Source organism: Nycticebus coucang, chromosome 5 (genome assembly GCF_027406575.1).
Source record: "Nycticebus coucang isolate mNycCou1 chromosome 5, mNycCou1.pri, whole genome shotgun sequence".
Classification (NCBI taxonomy): domain Eukaryota; kingdom Metazoa; phylum Chordata; class Mammalia; order Primates; family Lorisidae; genus Nycticebus; species Nycticebus coucang.
This window is the reverse complement of record NC_069784.1, coordinates 94820742-94845249: the sequence shown is the minus strand read 5'-3', so window position 1 is coordinate 94845249 and position 24508 is coordinate 94820742. Positions and strand designations below refer to the sequence as shown.

Here is a 24508-nt window from a genome sequence, read left to right as displayed (position 1 = left end):
GGAGAACTTAAAGAGCAAGAGGAAGTGAAAGGAAAATTAGGGCAAGGAAACAGATAGAAGAAATCACCCATGAGGAAGAATCAGCAGAAAACTCCAGGCAACATGAAGAACCAGTCCAGAACAACCCCACCAAGGGACCATGAGGAAGCTACTGCAGAGGATTCCACCTATACAGAAATGTTAGGAATGACAGAAAGGGAATTTAGAATACACATGTTGAAAACAATGAAAGAAATGATGGAAACAATGAAGGAAACTGCTAATAAAGTGGAAAACAACCAAAAGGAAATCCAAAAACAGAATCAAATCAGAGATGAACAATATGAAGAATATAAAAAGGATATAGCAGAGCTGAAGGAAATGAAACAGTCAATCAGGGAACTTAAAGATGCAATGGAAAGTATCAGCAACAGGTTAGACCATGCAGAAGAAAGAATTTCAGAGGTAGAAGACAAAGTTTTTGAGATAACTCAGATAGTAAAAGAGGCAGAAAAGAAGAGAGAGAAAGCAGAACATTCACTGTCAGAATTATGGGACTTTATGAAGCGTACCAACATACGAGTTATAGGAATTCCAGAAGGGGAAGAAGAATGCCCCAGAGGAATGGAAGCCATACTAGAGAATATTATAAAAGAAAATTTCCCAAATATCACCAAAGATTCTGACACACTGCTTTCAGAGGGATATCGGACCCCAGGTCGCCTCAACTCTAACCGAGCTTCTCCAAGACACATTGTGATGAACCTGTCCAAAGTCAAGACAAAAGAAAAGATTCTGCAAGCTGCCAGGAGTAAGCGCCAGTTGACCTACAGGGGCAAATCCATCAGAGTGACCACAGACTTCTCTAATGAAACTTTCCAAGCAAGAAGACAATGGTCATCTACCTTTAATCTACTTAAACAGAACAATTTCCAGCCCAGAATTCTGTACCCTGCTAAGCTAAAATTCAAAATTGATGGAGAAATCAAATCATTTACGGATATACAAACATTGAGGAAATTCACCACAACAAGACCAGCTCTACAGAAAATACTTCAACCTGTTCTGCACACTGACCACCACAATGGATCAGCAGCAAAGAAAGAACTCAGAAATTAAAGGACAGAACCTAACCTCCACATTGATGGAAAAGATAAAACTAAGCAATGGACTCTCACAAAATAAGACGAATAGAATACTACCACACTTATCAATTATCTCAATAAATGTTAATGGCTTGAATTCCCCACTGAAGAGACATAGATTGGTTGACTGGATTAAAAAACACAAGCCATCCATTTGCTGTCTGCAAGAAACACACCTGGCTTCAAAAGACAAATTAAAGCTCCGAGTCAAGGGTTGGAAGACAATTTTTCAGGCAAATGGAATTCAGAAGAAAAGAGGAGTTGCAATCTTATTTTCACATACATGTGGATTTAAAGCAACTAAAGTCAAAAAAGACAAAGATGGTCACTTTATATTGGTCAAGGGAAAAATACAACAAGAAGACATTTCAATTCTAAATATCTATGCACCCAATTTATATGCTCCCAGATTCTTGAAACAGACCTTACTCAGTCTGAGCAATATGATATCTGATAATACCATAATAACAGGGGACCTTAAAACTCCTCTTACAGAGCTGGACAGATCCTCTAAACAGAAATTAAACAAGGATATAAGAGACTTAAATGAGACCCTAGAACAAATGTGCTTGATAGACGCATATACAACACTCCATCCCAAAGATAAAGAATATACATTCTTCTCATCACCCCATGGAACATTCTCCAAAATTGATCATATCCTGGGACACAAAACAAATATCAACAGAATCAAAAGAATTGAAATTTTACCTTGTATCTTTTCAGACAATAAGGCACTAAAGGTGGAACTCAACTCAAAAATGCTCAACCCCACCCAAAGCCATGGAAATTAAACAATCTTCTGTTGAATAACAGATGGGTGCAGGAAGAAATAAAACAGGAAATCATTAACTTCCTTGAGCATAACAACAATGAAGACACAAGCTACCAAAACCTGTGGGATACTGCAAAAGCAGTTTTGAGAGGAAAATTCATCGCTTTAGATGCCTACATTCGAAAAACAGAAAGAGAGCACATCAACAATCTCACAAGAGATCTTATGGAATTGGAAAAAGAAGAACAATCTAAGCCTAAACTCAGTAGAAGAAAAGAAATATCCAAAATCAAATCAGAGATGAATGAAATTGAAAACAAAAGAATCATTCAGAAAATTAATGAAACAAGGAGTTGGTTTTTTGAAAAAATAAATAAAATAGATAAACCATTGGCCAGACTAACTAAAAATAGAAAAGTAAAATCTCTAGTAACCTCAATCAGAAATGATAAAGGGGAAATAACAACTGATCCCACAGAGACACGAGAGATCATCTCTGAATACTACCAGAAACTCTATGCCCAGAAATTTGACAATGTGAAAGAAATGGATCAATATTTGGAATCACACCCTCTCCCTAGACTCAGCCAGGAAGAAATAGAGCTCCTGAACAGACCAATTTCAAGCACTGCGATCAAAGAAACAATAAAAAAGCTTCCAACCAAAAAATGCCCTGGTCCAGATGGCTTCACTGCAGAATTCTATCAAACCTTCAAGGAAGAGCTTATTCCTGTACTGCAGAAATTATTCCAAAAAATTGAGGAAGAAGGAATCTTCCCCAACACATTCTATGAAGCAAACATCACCCTGATACCAAAACCAGGAAAAGACCCAAACAAAAAGGAGAATTTCAGACCAATCTCACTCATGAACATAGACACAAAAATTCTCAACAAAATCCTAGCCAATAGATTACAGCTTATCATCAAAAAAGTCATTCATCATGATCAAGTAGGCTTCATCCCAGGGATGCAAGGCTGGTTTAACATATGCAAGTCTATAAACGTTATCCACCATATTAACAGAGGCAAAAATAAAGATCACATGATCCTCTCAATAGATGCAGAAAAAGCATTTGATAAAATCCAGCATCCTTTTCTAATTAGAACACTGAAGAGTATAGGCATAGGTGGCACATTTCTAAAACTGATTGAAGCTATCTATGACAAACCCACAGCCAATATTTTACTGAATGGAGTCAAACTCAAAGCTTTTCCTCTTAGAACTGGAACCAGACAAGGTTGTCCTCTATCACCTTTACTATTCAACATAGTGCTGGAAGTTCTAGCCAATACAATTAGGCAAGACAAGGAAATAAAGGGAATCCAAATGGGAGCAGAGGAGGTCAAACTCTCCCTCTTTGCGGATGACATGATCTTATACTTAGAGAACCCCAAAGACTCAACCACAAGACTCCTAGAAGTCATCAAAAAATACAGTAATGTTTCAGGATATAAAATCAATGTCCACAAGTCAGTAACCTTTGTGTACACCAATAACAGTCAAGATGAGAAGCTAATTAAGGACACAACTCTCTTCACCATAGTCTCAAAGAAAATGAAATACCTAGGAATATACCTAACGAAGGAGGTGAACGGCCTCTATAAAGAAAACTATGAAATCCTCAGAAAGGAAATAGCAGAGGATATTAACAAATGGAAGAACATACCATGCTCATGGATGGGATGAATCAACATTGTTAAAATGTCTATACTTCCCAAAGCAATCTACCTATTCAATGCCATTCCTATCAAAATACCAATATCGTACTTTCAAGATTTGGAAAAAATGATTCTGCGTTTTGTATGGAACCGGAAAAAACCCCGTATAGCTAAGGCAGTTCTCTGTAACAAAAATAAAGCTGGGGGCATCAGCATACCAGATTTTAGTCTGTACTACAAAGCCATAGTGCTCAAGACAGCATGGTACTGGCACAAAAACAGAGACATAGACACTTGGAATCGAATTGAAAACCAAGAACTGAAACTGCCATCATACAACCACCTAATCTTCGATAAACCAAACAAGAACTTACCTTGGGGGAAAGACTCCCTATTCAATAAATGGTGTTGGGAGAACTGGATGTGTACATGTAAAAGACTGAAACTGGACCCACACCTTTCTCCACTCACAAAAATTGATTCAAGATGGATAAAGGACTTAAACTTAAGGCATGAAACAACAAAAATCCTCCAAGAAAGCATAGGAAAAACACTGGAAGATATTGGCCTGGGGAAAGACTTCATGAAGAAGACTGCCATGGCAATTGCAACAACAACAAAAATAAACAAATGGGACTTCATTAAACTGAAAAGCTTCTGTACAGCTAAGGAGACAATAACCAAAGCAAAGAGACAACCTACACAATGGGAAAGGATATTTGCGTATTTTCAATCAGACAAAAGCTTGATAACTAGGATCTATAAAGAACTCAAATTAATCCACATGAAAAAAGCCAACAATCCCTTATATCAATGGGCAAGAGACATGAATAGAACTTTCTCTAAAGATGACAGACGAATGGCTAATAAACACATGAAAAAATGTTCATCATCTCTATATATTAGAGAAATGCAAATCAAAACAACCCTGAAATATCATCTAACCCCAGTGAGAATGGCCCACATCACAAAATCTCAAAACTGCAGATGCTGGCATGGATGTGGAGAGAAGGGAACACTTTTACACTGCTGGTGGGACTGCAAACTAGTACAACCTTTCTGGAAGGAAGTATGGAGAAACCTAAAAGCACTCAAGCTAGACCTCCCATTTGATCCTGCAATCCCATTACTGGGCATCTACGCAGAAGGAAAGAAATCCTTTTATCATAAGGACACTTGTACTAGACTGTTTATTGCAGCTCAATTTACAATCGCCAAAATGTGGAAACAGCCGAAATGCCCACCAACCCAGGAATGGATTAACAAGCTGTGGTATATGTATACCATGGAATACTATTCAGCCATTAAAAAAAATGGAGACTTTACATCCTTCGTATTAACCTGGATAGACGTGGAAGACATTATTCTTAGTAAAGCATCACAAGAATGGAGAAGCATGAATCCTATGTACTCAATTTTGATATGAGGACAATTAATGACAATTATGGTTATGGGGGGGGAACAGAAAGAGGGAAGGAGGGAGGTGGGTGGGGCCTTGGTGTGTGTCACACTTTATGGGGGCAAGACATGATTGCAAGAGGGACTTTACCTAACAATTGCAATCAGTGTAACCTGGCTTATTGTACCCTCAATGAATCCCCCCCCAAAAAAGAAAGGTTAACTAACCTTGGCTATGTGACTTTAAAAAAAAAAAAAGCATTCAGCTTTTCAGCGTTGGGTATAATGTTAGCTTCGGGTCTGTAATATATGGCCTCTGTTATGCTGAGGTACATTCCTTCTATACGTACCATATTTTTCTGTATATAATGCACACCCAAATTTTTGGCCAAACTATTGGGGAAAAACTTATTTCTAATTTTTTAATTCAAATTTTTATTTGTTTATATTTAGGTACTTGTTTTGTATTATAAAGGAATTTTAGCATTTATTTTTAACATATTACAGTACAAGAAATTTTATGTAACAAATAATTACAAAACACAAGAACGTATACAAAGTAGAAAAAATTTTATGTACAGGTAACAAATAGTACTACCCAGGTATAAGGTGCATCCTTACTTTTCCCTCAAAACTTTGGGCAAAAAAGTGCACACTATATACAGCAAAATACAGTAATTTGTTGAGAGTTTTTATTATAAAAAGGATGTTCAATTTTATCAAATGCTTTTTCTGCATCTAGTGAGATGATATCATTTCTTTCATTTTTTTAATGTGGTATACCACATTTATTGATTTGCATATTTATCCTTGTATCGCACAGATAAATCTCATTTGATTGTGGTTTATAATCCATTTAATGTACTATTAAATTCACTTTGCTAGTGTTTTTGTTTGTTTGTTTTGTTTTGTTTGAGACAGACTCTCAAGCTGTTGCCCTGTGTGGAGTGCTGTAATATCACAGCTCAGAGCAACCTCAAACTCTTGGGCTTAAGTGATTCTCTTGCCTCAGCCTCCCAAGAAGTTGAGACTACAGGCACCCGCCATAACACCCAGCTATTTATTGGTTGTAGTTTTCATTGTTGTTGGGCAGGCCTGGGCTGGATTCAAACCTGCCAGCTCCAGTGTATGTGGCTGGTGCCCTAGCCACTGAGCTACAGGCGCTGAGCCTTTGGTAGTGTTTTGTTGAGGATTTTTGTATCTGTGTTCATAAAGAATATTGGCTTATAATTTTATTGTTTGGTAATGCTCTTGACTGGCATTGGTAATGCTGGCCTCATAAAATGAATTTGGTGGTTTTCTCTCCTCTTAAGTTTTTAGAAGACTTGGGAAGTGATTTCTATGAGTGCTTCTTTAAAATTCTAGTAGAATTTACAAGTGAAGCCATCTGGTCCTGCTCTTTTTTTTGCTGGGAGACTTTTGATTGCTGATGAGTCTTCTTCCTTGTTATTGGCCAGTTCAGATTTTTCTATTTCTTCATTTCTATTTCATGAAGAAATAGAAAGTACAACTTATTAAGTTGTATTTTTTTAAAAATTTACCCATTTTTTTCTAGGTGATCTAATTTTGGGGGTGTGTAATTGTTCACAGTGGTCTCTTATAATCCTTTATTTCTGTAGTACCAGTTGTAATGTATTGTCTTATGTCTAGTTTTTTTAGTATTTGATTTGATTCCTTTATCTTTATCTTTCACATATCTACTGTACATATTTATTGTGTTTAGAAGGCTTCTATAAAACAGCTTATCATGGCTCAGCACCTGTCGCTTACTGGTTAGGGCACCAGCCACATGCACCGGGCCTGGTGTGTTTGAATCCAGCCCGGGCCTGCTAAACAACAATGACAAAACAACAATAACAAAATACTTGGACATTATGGTGGGCACCTATTAGTCCCAGCTACTTGGGAGGCTGAAGCAAAAGAATCGCTTAAGCCCAGGAGTTTGAGGTTGCTATAAGCCGTGATACCAGAGCACTCTACCAAGGGTGACATAGTGAGACTCAAAAAAAAACAAGAAACAAAAAACAGCTTATCGTTATAACAAGCTATTTTAATCTAATAACAATTTTGATTGCATTCAAAAGCTCTGCTCTACTTCCCCACTCCTAATTTTATGCTTTTAATGTCACAATTTACAACTTTCTATTTTATGGATCCATTAGCAAATTCTTGTGGATATAATTAGTTTTAGTACCTTTGTCTTTTAACCTTATACTAGATTAATAAGTATTTACACACTACCATCACAGTATTAGAGTATAAATTTGATTATATATTTGTTTTTACCAGTGAGTTATACTTTCATATGTTTTCATGTTACTAATTAGCATCCCTTCACTTCAGTTTAAAAAATTCCCTTTTCATTTTTTGTAAGGCAGGTCTAGTGGTCATGAACTCCCTCAGCTTTTTTTTCACTTTTGTTATAGAAAGTCTCTGTCTATGCTTCATTTATAAAAGACAACTTTGCCAGGTAAACGCTTCTTGTTTGGCAGGGGGTTTGTTCAGCTCTTTGAATGTGTCATCTTCTACTCTTCTGGACTGCAAGGTTTTTGCTGAGAAATCTGCTGATAGATTTATAGAAATTCCCGTGTACATGTCAAGCGTCTTTTCTCTTGCTGCTCTGAAAATTTTTGTCTTTGATTTTTAACAGTTTGATTAAAATATGTCTCAGGGAAGTCTTTGAGAATATTTGAGCTTCATGTATCTGAATGTCTAAATCTCTTCCCAGACTTGAGGAGCTGTCAGCTGTAATTTCTTTACATAAACTTTCTGTCTCTGCCTTCTCCTTCTGAATATCCCATAATGAGCATAATCTCAACTTCAGAGGCATAAGCAACTACAGGCATAAGCATGTGATGAGGGCCAGTGTTGGAAGTCAAGGCTGACTGTGTACATGCACACTGATGTGAACAAGCAGTAGGTGCCTGCATGGTAGTGGGGCCTGGCAGTGGCATCAGCATCCGCTGTGTACACACACCCTTGCAGGATCAGCCATGGATGTACATGCAGCACAAGAAACTCGGGCTTGCTGCAGAGGCCCGGGTAATTTCCAAGCATGTGTACACAATAGGCATGCTGGGTCTGGGAATAGGGAACCCACAGTGGCACCAGCTGGGAAAACTCTGGGGAGGGGAGAAAGAGAAGGATAGCAGGTTAAGCAGTAGGAGTCTGCAAAGGCAAAAATCTGTGACTCCCGGAGGTGAAAGTTGCTGGCAGCCTTGTGGAGCAGACTTCTGAGGTCCATGATGGCAAACACCAATTAGGTCATCTTTGGGAGGGGCAGTCGGCATAGGCTATGAAGGTCTCCCATGTGGGAGTCACAGTAGCATCCACCACATGGCTGACAATGATAGTTTTCACCTTTCTTTGTTTTTAGTCAACTCCAGATGTTTCAGCATTTTTGGTCTCCCCAGAGACCTGAAATCAAAGTAGGTCCTTAGGGCAATTCCCCCAAAGTCTGAGGAAATCACCCTGCTCTCCTTTCCCACGTGAGAGGAACTTGTGTGCCCAGTTCCCTCTTGGCATTGAGCAGTGCCAACCTGGAGTTGGGATAATGCAGGCAAAATGAAATTATTCTTCCTACCGCTTTTGTGCAGTTATTCTTGGGTTTCTTGTTCCACCATGTTGCTGCAACTTCTCAAATGGATGCTCTCCAGAGCTATTTTTATTTGTGGATAACTGTCTAATTGTTAGTTTTTGTGGGAGAATGAAGCCAGGGATCTCTTTACTCCACCATCTTGCTGACATCATTCCTTGAAAACTAGTCTTTAACAGAAGATGATATCTTCTTTTAAAAGAAGCTAGAAGTGTTTAATCAAATGGTTACATTCAGGATCTTTCCCACTACAACCACTAAGAAAATGGACTACTGGAATTTTGGTCTAAGATGTGTCATGTTAAATAATATAAGGAGTGACCTTAGCTTTCATTTCAGTTGACTGAATTGTCAAAAGCTGTTTTGATTCGCTATTACTGAAAAAAACAGAAAACATTAATATTCTCTGCACAAAGACTAACCTACTCAAGACTTGCTATTTCATCAAATAAAGATCATTAGAAAATGAATCTGCCTTCATCAGAGCCAAAAATGCTTAATAGTGCTTCATTAAAATCTGCTAATGCTGGAACTCTTTTGAGAAATGGGATTCATAACAACAAGCCTTAGATAGCTGGAAGATCACACCATCAAAAATGGTCCTTATTTTGTCTAGTTTAAAAATAGTTTATTTAATGATAAGAAAACCTTTGCTTCTTTGGCTTCTGTCCTTTGCACAGTTTCCAATATGACAACAGGATATTGGAAACAGTAAAAAACACGTAACAGGAAAATGGCTAGCTCCCATTGGTTGGGGGAGGTGGGGGGCAAGAATTCCCAAGAACAAAAAGAGAGCTGACCTAACTCAATTCAGAACAATAGCACCATGATAGCAAATGAAGGGCTTCATGTGAACATCAGAGGGCTTTGCACAAACACAGCTGCTTTGGGGGTGCAATGCAAAATAACAGGTATGGAGAACCCCTGCAGGAAACACAAAGCTCATGACTATTTTTTTTCTATAAGGAAACATTTTTTTCTGCACATTCTTTGACACTTCTTCCTTATCTTCTACCTGGGTCCTCATCTTCACTCTAATAAAGTGGTTATAACCCCGTATGAGTAACAGATTTACTTATGCAGATTTTTAATTATCACACATAATGTATTCATTTGCCAGGGCTACGTTAACCAGCTTACATCTGGATAGTTTAAAGAACAGAAATTCATTTTTTCACAAGAAATAAAGCTCACAGTTCTGGAAGCTAAAAGTCCATGATTAAAGTTTTGATAAGTTTTATTTCTTCTTATGCCTTTTTCCTTGGTGTTTCCCGCCTTGCTCCGCCCTAATATAGTCATTCTCTGCACATGGGCACCACTGGCATCTCCCTGCATCCAAATTTCCTCTTCAAATAAGGACAGGGCTAGGGTCAGACCTGATTAGGATCTATCCTAATGGTCTCATGTTAACTCAGTCACCTGTTTCAAGGCCCTCCCTATCTCAGTCACATCCTGAGGTACTGGGGGTTGGGGCTTCAATACATGAATTTGATGAGGCAAACAGCTCATCACGTTTGCCCAATTCTCAATCACAGGGACTCAGAGTCAGTAGACCTGAGAAAGTACTCTGGAATCTCTACTTTTAAAACTACCACAGGGAAACTCAAATGCACTGGATTATATTCCAGGGTACTGTATTTTCTGATTTCTATGTACAGTCATTGAAGTGAGAGTCTGACTTAATGCATCTGTGTAATCCATTCATTTTATGGTACTTAGCACAGATGCTTAGGAGACAGTCTATTTTGTTTGCTCCTAATTATTACTCTCTACTCTCTTGTTTTTTCCCTTCTATTTATTCTCTATATTCTATTTATTATTGACATGAGTGTTTTGTTTCACACTCTCATACTGATCCAGGGACCATTATCTTCTCATCTCTGTAACTTTGATGAGGACCCACTTGGTTCCTGCCCCAGTACTTCTCTCTTCTCAACTCTATTTCCCTGCATGGCTCTGGGATCTAGACCACTCTTGGGAGAAATTTCAGGACTGAGTCATACTTCAGGTAAGTTGCCATCTAGGTAAACTTGCTGCTTTTCTCATTCCAGCCTTGTATCTCTGTCTTGATAACTGGGTTTCTGCCTTATTTTAGAGTCTAGATCCATATGCCACACACTAGTTCCACTAATTAGGTCTCTAGCTTATTAGTTGATCTCTAACTTCCTGCCTTATTAGCCTGCTCATTTCCCCAAGTATATGAACTTTTGTGCCTTGTTCTTGCCATCTTCCCAGCATCGTCAAAGTAAATAATCTAGATCAGGAAGCGGTGAACTTCTTTGGTTAAGGGTCAAATAGTAAATATTTTACCTTTGTCAGAAATGCAGGCTCTGTTAAAACTACTCAATTCTAACATTGTAGAGCACAACAGCCATAGGTGATATATAGATAACTGATTATGGCTGTGTTCCTATAAAACTGTATATACAAAAATAGGCAGCAGTTGGATTTGACCCAAAGGCTATAGTTTGCAACCTTGATCCAAATAGATACTTCTCCTAATACCATCACACTGGGAATTAGATTTCAAAGTGAGTTTTCAGGAAACACAAACATTCAGACCATAGCCAACTCCAAATAAAAGGTTTGAAAACTGCTGATCTAGACCAACTCTAACAAATAAGCCCAACTAAGATGTGAATAAGCTAAATAGCTTGTACTCAGTTGCAGAGTTGGAGCTAGGAACTTCTTCTCACAATTCCCCATACTGTATTCTGACACCACTTTCCAGTTGATGTTATAGGGCAGCAGCAGTGTTGCTGTATCAAAATATAGGGGTTCATTAAAGTGCTGCATGGAAGCAACTTGGAGACTCTTATACAGAGAGCAACATTCCTCCCCACAAATGGCTTTGTGGGTGTGTGATTTGGCAGTGGTACAGGGCCCCTATGCATAGAAAGGCACCACATTTTGTATAATGTTCTGCTGTCAACATCTTGAAATCTGTCATAATTTTTTAGCAAGGGGCCCTGAATTTTCATTTTTCACCGGGCCCTGCAAATTACGTAGCTCATCCTGCTCTTCACCCCCACACACTTATGCAACCCCTTTGTGCAGTAAATAAGACTCCAAAACAGAGAGTCAAGATCCCCTCTGACTTCATTATTTTAAGAAACAGCTCATAGACCTGACCCTCTACTTACAAGTTACAACAGTTTCCTAGAGCTGCTGGTTTATTTATGAGCTATACAAACATCTGTGCTTGATGGCCCAAGGCAACATTTGCAGTCAGCCAAGCAGGCCTTTGAAGTTTGCTTTCCTCCCTCTAGAATCAGCTTATGACATCTATGTCTACCTAAAACTCTTCCCCAGCCTACTGCTGCATGGGTTCACTACGTTTGTGCTCTCCACCCCATTTTTCTGCTGCATGACCCTCTCCCCCACATTAGCATTTGTCCCTTGTGTGCCAGATATTTTAGGTCACAGTAAATAAACTTATTTGTTTGCCTCCAACATCTCTTCCTAACAATAATACATTGATTTTGTTCAGATGCCCACCTCTTCCATATAGCCAAATAATTCAGAGGAGGCTGGCTTCATCCCAAAGCCTCAGGTTCGGTCCTAATTGAGCTAAGCCCATCATGAGACTTTGTTCTCCTGCAGAGTCCTTCAGTTCACCCTGCTTTCTTTCTATGTCCTGACCAAAGATCAGGAGAGTGTCTTACTTGCTTTCTGACCCAGTCAACTACAAGATTTTGCCACCATGCTTGAACCCAAACTGGAGCCCCGAACATTTCTAAGTATCTAGGCTATTGTCCAAAATACTAAGTAACTGAGACAAATTCCTTAAACCTTCATATAAACTCCATACCCTGACCCCCTCACTGATGACGTATTTAGAAAGAACACCCCTTTTTCTCTTACTGTCTGCTGCAGAGATTGCTACAGCACCCTGTAATTTTCCCTCATAAGCACTTTGGATTGATCACCTGGTGTTTGGTGCTTCTTTCTTTTGAATCTCAACTGGCCCCATCTTGGAGTTTGGAAACTCCCTTGTCACTGCTTTTGGGGTGATTCAAGCCATAGGTTCAGCAAAACAAAATCTCTCTGGCCCAGGAACTGCTTTAAGAAGATGTGTAGCACAGTCCAAGCCAGAGAATGTGAGTGGTGGGACAGAGTGTTCAGGGTGGGGCTGGGGTCTGAGAAACATTGCCTTGTTCTTAGAAATATAAGAAAAAAAAAAAAAGAAATATAAGAAAAAGATGCCCTCTTGTTTTTCTTCAATATGTGTGTTACTGTTCCTTAAAAACAAACATACCACCACACAGGTGGTACCTGTGGCTCAAAGGAGTAGGGCACCAGCCCCATATGCCGGAGGTGGCGGGTTTAAACCTGGCCCTGGCCAAAAATTGCAAAAAAAAAAACCAACAAAAAACTCTCAATCTCATTTTTATGTAGAGTGAGGATTTACTCAGCCAAAGTTTATGTTGATGTGGTTTTGAATAACTACCTAAAAAGTAAAATTTTCCCAGAAGAAAAATGTGTCAAATTCTTCAGAACTGTAAGAATTATATTTATATATTTCACAATTGCTTCAACATTTTAAAAATTTTTACAGACTCACAGGTTATTTTCGAAGCTTCACTAATCTACAAAATTAAATCTTGCAAGAGAATATCATTTCCTGATTTAAAAACAGGCAAAAGACTTCTCAGACTGGACAGACTTCTCACCAAAAGATAGACAGATGGCAAGTGAGCATATGAAAAGTCCTTCCACATCACATCTCTTTAGGGAAATGGAAATCAAAGCACTGAGATACCACTATACCCCTCTGAGAATGGGCAGAATCTAGACCATTGACTACAATACTGAGGGAGAGGAAGTAGGGCAATAGGAACTCTTACTGCCAGTGAGAAAGCAAAATTATATAGTCACTTTGGGTGACAGTTTGGCAGTTTCTTACAAAATTAAACATATTCCTACCACACAATCCAGTAATCACACTCCATGATATTTACCCAATGAAGTTGAAAAGTTATGTCTGCAAAAAAACCCTGCATACAGATGTTTACAGCATTGTCAAAAACTTGGTAGCAACCAAAATGTCCTTCAATAGATGCTATGGACTACGTTACCTCTACCACTACCACCACCACCCCTAAATTTACACAGTGGAAGCCTAATCCCAAATGCGACTGTGATTGGAATTAAAGGCATTAAGGGGTAATTAAAGTTAAATGAGGCACCAGGATGGGCACCCAATCTTCAAAGATCGGTGGCTTGCATGTAGAGAGAAGGCCATGCAAGGCCACAGTGAGAAAGTGGCTATCTGGAAGCCAAGAAGGAGTCTTTACCAGAAATTGAACCCAGCTGGCTTTTACCTTGATCCTGAACTTCTAGTTTTTTTAACTGTGAGAAAATAAATATCCATCGTTTAAGCCACTCAGCCTGTGGTATTTTGTTATGGCAACCCTAGCCAACTAAGACAGTAGGTGAATGGGTAAATAGACTATGGGACGTCAGACAATAGAATATTATGTAGTCTTAAAAAGAAATAAGCTATGAAGCCATGAAAGACCTGGAAGAAACTTAAATGCATATTACTCAATAAAAGAAGCTAACCTGAAACGCAACCATATCAATAATTACATTAAGTAAAAATGGACTGAACACTCCAATTAAAAGACAGAGTTTATTAGATTAGATAAATAAACAAAGCTAAGTATGTAGTAGTTAAATAAACAGATGCAAAAGGTAGAAAAGGTATACCATGTAAACATTAAGTATAATATGACTATGTCATATCAAACCACACAGACCTTAAGACAAGAAGTACCACTATAGATAAAGCGATTCAGTAATGATAAGGACAATTCATCAACAAGAATCAACAATACTATACATGTAATCACCTAGTAACAGAACCTCAAATATGTACATGAATCAAAATTGTCAAAAGTAAAAAAAAAAAAAAAATCAACAAATACACAACTGCAGTTGGAAATTTGAATACCCCCCTCTCACTACTTGAAGAACAAGTAGACAAAAAATCAGTAAACACATAGATTTGAGCAAAAGCATTGGATTTAACTGTTACTTGAAGATCACTGTACCAAATAAATGCAGAATATACATTCTGTTCGTATATACATGGATAAAATACCACAATACACAATGTGTCAAGCTAAAAAGTTTCAATAAATTTTAAATGATAAAAACCATGCAGAGTAATTTTTTGACTGCAAAAGAATGAAATTAGAAATATATAACATACTGTGTTGTTGGCTGTGCAGAAACTTTTTAGTTTGATCAGATCCCAGTAATGTATTTTTGGTGTTGCTTCAATTGCCCGGAGGGTCCTCCTCATAAAGTATTCTCCCAGGCCAATTTCTTCAAATGTTTCTCCTGCACTCTCTCCAAGAATCTTTATAGTTTCATGTCTTAAGTTTAAATCTTTTATACAGTGAAAGTCAATTTTTGTTAATGATGAAAGGTATGGATTCAGTTTCAATCTTCTACAAGTCACCGCCAATTCTCCCAGCACCATGTGTTATACAGATCTATGTGTTTATAATTTAATAAAAAAATAAATAATTGAAAAATAAATAAACAAATGAAAAATAAACATAGAATCTGACATATAAGAAGCACTCAAATGGTTTTTAAATAAAATGAAAATTATATTGACAGCAAAAAAGAAAAATATATAACAATAAAAAACTTAAAAAAATCTCAAATATTTGGAAATTAAGCCACATAGTTCTAACAAAAGGGCCAAAGATCATATAACAAAGAAAGTTAGAACATAATCTGAATAAAATAATAATGTAAATGTGTGAAATGCCTCTACAGTAGGTCTTAGAGTGCAATTTAAAAGTTTAAATGGCTATATTATAAGACATATAGATGGCTAAACAATGGTCTATGCTTCTATTTTAAGCTAGGGAAAAAAAGAGCAGACTAAAACCAAGATTAAAAATATAAAAATAAGACAAATATAAAAAAGGAAATCAACAAAAGGGAGACAAATAACACAAAAAGTCAAAATGGTGCTTGCTTCAGCAGCACACATACTAAAATTGGAACGATACAGAGATTAGCATGTCCTCTATGCAAGGATGACACACAAATTTGTGAAGCATTCCATATTAAAAAAAAATCACATGTAACCAATCAATTGAAAGTTGATTCCTTTAAAATATTAGTAAAGTTAATAAACCCATTTAAAGATTGATCAGAAAAGAGAGAAGATAGAATCATCAATATCACAAATAAAAGAGAAGACATCACTACCCATCTTACAGATATTATACAATTTTCTACCAACAAAGGGCCAAGGGAAGAGAAGGGAGGGGGAAGTCAGGGTGGAGGAAGAGTAATGGGTGGAGCCATACCTATGGTGCATCTAAATGCAGAATACAAATGTCTACATACAATAACTAAGAAAATGCCATGAAGGCTACGTTGAACACTTTGATGAGAATATTTCAGATTATATATGAAACCAGCACATTGTACCCCTTCATTGCACAAATGTACACAGCTATGATTTAACAATAAATAAATAAATAAACAAAGTCAATACCAAAAAAAAAATTCAACAAGCTAGATCAAGTGGAAAAATTCCTTGAAAAATACAAACAACCAAAGCTTGTTCACAAAAAGTCAAATGTCTTTAATAAATATTTTACCCATGAAAGAAACTAAGTTTATAATCAAAATACTTACCACAGGCCAGGCATGGTGGCTCACACCTATAATCGTAGCACACTGGTCCTGAATATTCATATATAAACAAATGGACTACTCTTATCTCACATTGTACATAAAAATTAACTCAAAATGGAAGATGGCCTAAATACAAAAGCTAAAACCATTAGAATATCTGTTAAAAACACAGAACAAGGGGTGGCGCCTGTGGCTCAGGAGGTAGGGCACCAGCCCCATATACTGAGGGTGGTGGGTTCAAACCTGGCCCCGGCCAAAATGCAACAAAAAAGTAGCTGGATGTTATGGTGGGTGCCTCTAGTCCCAGCTACTCGGGAGGCTGAGGCAAGAGAATCACCTAAGCCCAGGAGTTGGAGGTTGCTGTGAGCTGTGATGCCACAGCACTGTACTAAGGGCAAAAAAGTGAGGTCTGTCTCTTAAAAAAAAAAAACAAAAAACATAGAACAAGATCTTTGTAACTTGGGTTATGAAAATAGTCCTGAATATTCATACGTAAACAAATGGAGTACTCTTATCTCACATTGTACGTAAACATTAGCTCAAAATGGAAGATGACCTAAATATAAAAGCTAAAACAATTAGAATATCTGTTAAAAACATAGAACAAGATCTTTGTGACTTGGGTTGTGAAAATATTTTAAACAAGATGAAAAGCACTAACCATGAAAGAAAAAAACTGATAATTTAGGCTTACTCAAAATTAAACATTTTGCAGGTGGAGGGGGAGGAGACAAGATGGCTGACTGAAGCCAGCTTTCCACAGAGGCTCTCGTTCAGAAGGAGAGTTAAAGGACAAAAATTCAGCAAGTAACCTGGTGGATTTGAGCTGCACTAAGAGAGAAGGTTGTAGAACTCACGTCAACCCTGCTGAGGCAAGCTGCGACCACAAGGATACAAACAAAAGGGTGGAGCAGAAACCAGCTGAAAACAAGGCAGAACCATTTAGCCCCACCGCACCAGACAGGGCCCCAGTTTCTCAGGCCACAACACTGTACGGGCCCTCAACAAAGCCCCGGGGAAAAAAATCAGAGGGAGTAAAACAACCATGGGGCAGAATCAGCGGAAAAACTCTGGTAACATGAATAACAGAATAGATCAACCCCCCCAAGGAAAGATATGGCAGATGCAATTGAAGATCCCATTCATAAACAACTGGCTGAGATGTCAGAAATCGAATTCAGAATTTGGATTGTAGACAAGATTAACAAAGTGGAATTAGGAATTCGAGGAGAAATTCAAAAGTTGTCTCAAGAATTTAACGAATTTAAAGACAAAACCACCAAAGATTTAGACACACTGAAGCAAGAATTTGCAGCCCTCAAAGATATGAAAAATACAGTAGAATCCATCAGTAACAAAATGGAGCAAGCAGAAGAAAGGATTTCTGACATCGAAGATAAAGCCTTTGAACGCTCCCAAACTCTCAAAGAGGAAGAGAAATGGAGAGCAAAAACGGATCACTCACTCAGAGAGCTCTGGGATAATTCGAAGAAGGCGAATATCTGAATCATAGGAGTTCCAGAAACAGATGAAGTGGCCTCGCTGGGCACAGAGGCCCTTCTGCATGAAATTATGAAAAAGAATTTTCCAGACATACCTAGAGATTCTGAAATTCAGATAGCGGACAGCTTCAGAACCCCAGCACGACTCAACCCCAATAAGACATCCCCAAGGCATAGCATAATTAACTTCACTAAAGTTAATATGAAGAAGAAAATCCTCAAAGCTGCCAGGAGAAAGAAAACCATTACCTTCAAAGGGAAGAATATTAGAATGACTGCAGATCTCTCTGCTGAAACTTTTCAAGCCAGAAGAGGGTGGTTACCGACTTTTAATCTCCTAAAGCAAAATAACTTTCAACCCCGGATCTTGTATCCAGCTAAACTGAGTTTCATTTATGATAGAGAAATTAAATACTTTAATGACATTCATATGTTGAAGAAATTTGCAATAACCAAACCAGCTCTTCAGGATATTCTCAGACCTATCCTCCATAATGACCAAACCAATCCTATACCACAAAAGTAAACTCACTCAGAAACTTCGGATCAAACTCCAATTTCCACACTGGCGAAACGATTAAAAATGCCCACTGGACTTTTGAAAAACTCGATACCCAAAACTTCACCAGACTTATCAATATTCTCCATTAATGTGAACGGCTTAAACTGTCCTCTAAAGAGGCATAAGTTAGCTGACTGGATACAAAAACTCAGGCCAGATATCTGTTGCATACAAGAGTCACATCTTAACCTAAAAGACAAATGCAGACTCAGGGTGAAAGGATGGTCATCCATTTTTCAGGCAAATGGTAATCAGAAAAAAGCAGGTGTTGCAATTTTATTTGCAGATACAATAGGCTTTAAACCAACAAAAGTAAGGAAGGACAAGAACAGTCACTTCATATTTGTTAAGGGTAATACTCAATATGATGAGATCTCAATTATTAATATCTATGCACCCAACCAGAATGCACCTCAATTTATAAGAGAAACTCTAACAGACATGAGCAACTTGATTTCCTCCAGCTCCATAATCGTCGGAGATTTCAACACTCCTCTGGCAGTGTTGGATCGATCCTCCAACAAGAAGCTGAGCAAAGAAATCTTAGATTTAAACCTAACCATCCAACATTTGGATTTAGCAGACATCTACAGAACATTTCATCCCAACAAAACTAAATACACATACTTCTCATCAGCCCATGGAACTTACTCCAAATTCAATCACATCTGAGGTCACAAGTCTAACCTCAGTAAATTTAAAGGAATAGAAATTATTCCATGCATCTTCTCGGACCACCATGGAATAAAACTTGAGCTGAGTAACAACAGGAATCTGCATACTCAGACAAAAACATGGAAGTTAAATAACCTTATGCTGAATGATAGCGGGGTCAGAGATGAGATTAAGAAAGAAATCGCCAATTTTTTGGAACAAAACGACAATGAAGACATGAACTATCAGAACCTCTGGGAGATCGCAAAGGCAGTTCTAAGAGGGAAATTTATACAACTGCAAGCCTTCCTCAAGAGAACGGAAAGAGAGGAAGTTAACAACTTAATGGGACATCTCAAGCAACTGGAAAAGGAAGAATATTCCAACCCCAAACCCAGTAGAAGAAAAGAAATAACCAAAATTAGATCAGAATTAAATGAAATTGAAAACAAAAGAATAATACAACAGATCAATAAATTAAAAAGCTGGTTTTTCGAAAAGGTCAATAAAATAGATAAACATTTGGCCAACCTAATCAGGAAAAAAAGAGTAAAATCTCTAATCTCATCAATCAGAAAAAACAAAGACGAAATAACAACAGACTCCTCAGAAATCCAAAAAATCCTTAATGAATATTACAAGAAACTATACTCTCAGAAACATGAAAATCTGAAGGAAATTGACCAATACTTGGAAGCACGTCACCTTCCAAGACTTAGCCAGAATCAAGTGGAAATGTTGAACAGGCCCATATCAAGTTCGGAAATAGAATCAACCATACAAAACCTCCCTAAAAAGAAAAGCCCGGGACCAGATGGTTTCACGTCTGAATTCTACCAAACCTTTAAAGAGGAATTAGTACCTATATTACTTAACCTGTTCCAAAAGGTAGAAAAAGAAGGAAGACTACCCAACACGTTCTATGAAGCAAACATCACCCTGATCCCCAAACCAGGGAAAGACCCAACAAGAAAAGAAAATTATAGACCGATATCACTAATGAATATAGATGCAAAAATATTCAACATAATCCTAACAAACAGAATCCAGCAGCACATCACACAAATTATACATCATGACCAAGTCGGTTTTATCCCAGGATCTCAAGGCTGGATCAATATACGTAAATCTATAAATGTAATCCAGCACATAAACAAATTAAAAAACAAAGACCATATGATTCTCTCAATCGATGCAGAAAAAGCTTTTGATAATATCCAGCATCCCTTCATGATCAGAACACTTAAGAAAATCGGAATAGAAGGGACATTGCTTAAACTGATAGAGACCATCTACAGCAAACCCACAGCCAATATCATATTGAATGGAGTTAAATTGGAATCATTTCCACTCAGATCAGGAACCAGACAAGGCTGCCCATTGTCTCCATTGCTTTTTAACATTGTAATGGAAGTTTTAGCCACTGCAATTAGGGAAGAAAAGGCAATCAAGGGTATCCATATAGGGTCTGAAGAGATCAAACTTTCACTCTTCGCAGATGATATGATAGTATATCTGGAAAACACTAGGGACTCTACTACAAAATTCTTAGAAGTGATCAAGGAATACAGCAGCATCTCAGGTTACAAAATGAACCTTCATAAATCGGTAGCCTTTATATATACCAACAACAGTCAAGTTGAAAAAACAGTTAAGGACTCTATCCCATTCACAGTAGTGCCAAAGAAGATGAAATATTTGGGAATTTATCTAACAAAGGACGTGAAAGATCTCTATAAAGAGAACTATGAAACTCTAAGAAAAGAAATAGCTGAAAATATTAACAAATGGAAAAACATACCATGCTCATGCCTGGGAAGAATTTACATAGTTAAAATGTCTATACTACTCAAAGCAATATATAATTTCAATACAATCCCTATTAAAGCTCCACTGTCATACTTTAAAGATCTGGAAAAAACAATACTTCGTTTTATATGGAATCAGAAAAAACCTCAAATAGCCAAGACATTACTCAGAAATAAAAACAAAGTAGGAGGAATCACACTACCAGACCTCAGGCTATACTACAAATCAATAGTGATCAAAACAGCATGGTATTGGCACAAAAACAGAGAGGTAGATGTCTGGAATAGAATAGAGAATCAAGAGATGAATCCAGTTACTTACCGTTATTTAATCTTTGACAAGCCAATTAAAAACATTCAGTGGGGAAAAGATTCCCTATTTAACAAATGGTGCTGGGTGAACTGGCTGGCAACCTGTAAAAGACTGAAAGTGGACCCACACTTTTCACCATTAACTAAGATAGACTCTCACTGGATCAAAGATTTAAACTTAAGACAGGAAACTATAAAAATACTAGAGGAGAGTGCAGGGAAAACCCTTGAAGAAATTGGGATGGGCGAGTATTTTATGAGGAGGACTCCCCGGGCAATTGAAGCAGCTTCAAAAATACCCTCCTGGGACTTGATCAAACTAAAAAGCTTCTGCACAGCCAAGAACACAGTAAGTAAAGCAAGCAGACAGCCCTCAGAATGGGAGAAGATATTTGCAGGTTATGGCTCCGACAAAGGTTTAATAACCAGAATCCACAGAGAAATCAAACGCATTAGCAAGAATAGAACAAGGGATCCCATCACAGGCTGGGCAAGGGATTTGAAGAGAAACTTCTCTGAAGAAGACAGGCACACGGCCTTCAGACATATGAAAAAATGCTCATTATCTTTAATCATCAGAGAAATGCAAATCAAAACTACTTTGAGATATCATCTAACTCCAGTGAGATTAGCCTATATCACAAAATCCCAAGACCAGAGATGTTGGCGCTGATGTGAAGAAAAGGGAACACTTTTGCACTGCTGGTGGGAATGCAAATTAATACATTCCTTTTAGAAAAAGATATGGAGAACACTTAGAGATCTAAAAATAGATCTGCCATTCAATCCTGTAATTCCTCTACTGGGCATATACCCAGAAGACCAAAAATCACGTCATAACAAGGATATGTGTACCAGAATGTTTATTGCAGCCCAATTCATAATTGCTAAGTCATGGAAGAAGCCCAGGTGCCCATCTATCCACGAATGGATTAATAAATTGTGGTATATGTACACCATGGAATATTATGCAGCCTTAAAAAAAGACGGAGACTTTACCTCTTTCATGTTTACATGGATGGAGCTGGAACATATTCTTCTTAGTAAAGTATCTCAAGAATGGAAGAGAAAGTACCCAATGTACTCAGCCCTACTATGAGACTAATTTAGGGTTTTCACATGAAAGCTATAACCCAGTTACAACCTAAGAATAGGGGGAAGGGGGAAAGGGAGGGGAGGGAGGAGGGAGGTGGGTAGAGGGAAGGGGGTTGGTGGGATTACACCAGTGGTGCATCTTACAAGGGTATATGTGAAACTTGGTAAACGGTCTGTGAAGCTAGTGAATGATGCCCCATGATCATATCAATGTACACAGCTATGATTTAATAAAAATAAAAATAAAATAAAATAATAAATAAATAAATAAATGAAACAAAATTAAACATTTTTGCCCAGCAAAAGAATATCCTTAATATGAATATGTAAGCCATGGACTGAGGGTAAAAATAATTTTAATAAAATAATTTATCTGACAAAAGACATGTATCAAAATAATTAAGAATTTCTAAAATCAAGAATATATTAACTATACAAATGGGGAAATAGTTTGAAGACACCTGACAGAACAGGTATATGAATGGCCAGTAATTGCGGGAGAAGGGTCCCAACATCCTTAGTTATAAGAGAAATGCAAAATAAAACCACAATGAGACACCATTATATACTAATTACAAAGCTAAAGAGAGTTATACGGAGCAATTAGAACCCTCATACATTGGTATTGGCGCTGTAACATGGTATACCACCACTTTGGAGAACTCTTAAGTTAAACCACTCTGGAGAAATGTTAATTTAAATATAAATTTACTCTTTGACTCAGGAATGAAAGAAGGGAGAGAGAGAGAGAGAGAGAGATGTGTTTATAGCGAGCATCCTTTCCTAGTTGTCAAAAACTGAAAAAAAGGGAAAAAGAAGAGCAAGATGGCATCCGAGTAGCAGCTTCCCTGCAACTGGGCATGGTGAGTCTGAGGAGATAAGACTCCAGGCATCTCTGGCTGGTGGAATCTGCCTATAATCATCCCTTTGAGGATACAGGGAGTCAGCAAGGGACTTCTGGACCCCAAGAGGAGGATAAAACAGTGGAAAACTGGCAAGTGGCTGCATGTGTTCGATCGACCTAATCCCGACGGCAACCGTAAGTACAAACAGCAGTGAGACTGCAAACTGGAAATGCCCTACCTGTGAACTGTTTTGATGTTTTTGGACTTGGCACTCAGTTAAACTGCCTTGGGGAGAGCTTGAGCAGGAGTGCGGAGAACTTTGGGCATTGTCTAGGGCCCCAGACTGAGCTGCTGAGCCAGACGGAGCTAATAGTATTCGGCTGTGGACCGCAGAGAGCCATTGTGAGAGAACTGCCCCCGCAAGCTCCGCCCTCAGGGTCGAAGAGCAAGGATTAGGCGGGAGATAGTAACCTAGTGACTGAGTAGCCTAAAGGCAGGGACTGAGTTGCCTTATAGCCTTAACCCTCAGGGGCAGAGTGAGACCGGTTTTGGCACACTGGAGCCTCAGGCTGTTGCCCTGGGTAGAGTGCTATGGTGTCACAGCTCATAGCAACCTCAAACTCCTGGGCTTGGCACTGCCCAGACCTCCATAAGAGCTGCGCCGTGACCCCCAACACATGACCCACGCCCGCCAGGCCTCCACATGTTCTGATCAGGAACTGCGGGAGCCGTGCAACCCTGCATCTTCCCTCCTGTACCCTCCATGCCTCCACACCGGCCCACTTGTCTGGCCAAGGACACTGGTACGTGTGTGCCCTCCAGAGCCCTCCCTGCCTCTGCGCAGAGCCGTTCTCCTGGCCAGAGACTGATGGAGCCTTGGGCTCTCTGTGCCAAAGTCACTGGGCACCAGGCACTCCTAGAACCATGTGCACCACCTCCCGCCCTGTTGCTGGATCCAGGTGTGTCACACTCCAGAGCTGCTTCCACAACCAGAACTCCCTAGCTGGGGCAGCCCCAGAGGAACTACACAGGGTCACTCCCTACAAAGATCCAGCAACAAGAGAGTGATCCCACTGGGGTCTAATCTTGGAGAGACACCTCCCCAACTCTGAGGACAGCCAGAGGCAATGGTGAAAAACAATCATGAGGTGAAATCAACACAAAAACTCTGGCAATGTGAATAATTAGAGTAGATCAACTCCCCCAAGGATCAATGGGGCAGACTCAGCACAAGATCCCATGCACAGACAAATAGCTGAGATGTCAGAAATGGAATTTAGAATCTGGATAGCAAATGAGATCAAATTAGAATTCCAAGCAGTAACTCAAAAGATATCTCAAGAATTCAATGCATTCAAAGACCAAATGACCAAAGATTTTTACACATTAAAACAAGAAGTTGCAGTCCTCAAAGATCTGAGAAACACAGTAGAATCCCTCAGTAACAGAATGGAGCAAGCAAAAGAAAGGATTTCTGACATTGAAGACAAAGCTCTCGAATGCTCC

The 24508-nt window shown here is 38.5% G+C and overlaps 1 protein-coding gene and 1 non-coding gene across 3 annotated transcripts in view; one reads left to right on the top strand and one right to left on the bottom strand.

Annotated features, from left to right (window-relative positions):
- NUS1 (NUS1 dehydrodolichyl diphosphate synthase subunit) overlaps positions 1-24508 on the bottom strand; it is a 77071-nt gene that overhangs the window by 5452 nt on the left and 47111 nt on the right. The gene's annotated exons all lie outside the window — the stretch shown is intronic.
- Positions 15546-15649, top strand: LOC128586951 (U6 spliceosomal RNA). Its single transcript, XR_008380404.1, has one exon. It is a non-coding gene; the product is annotated as a U6 spliceosomal RNA (small nuclear RNA).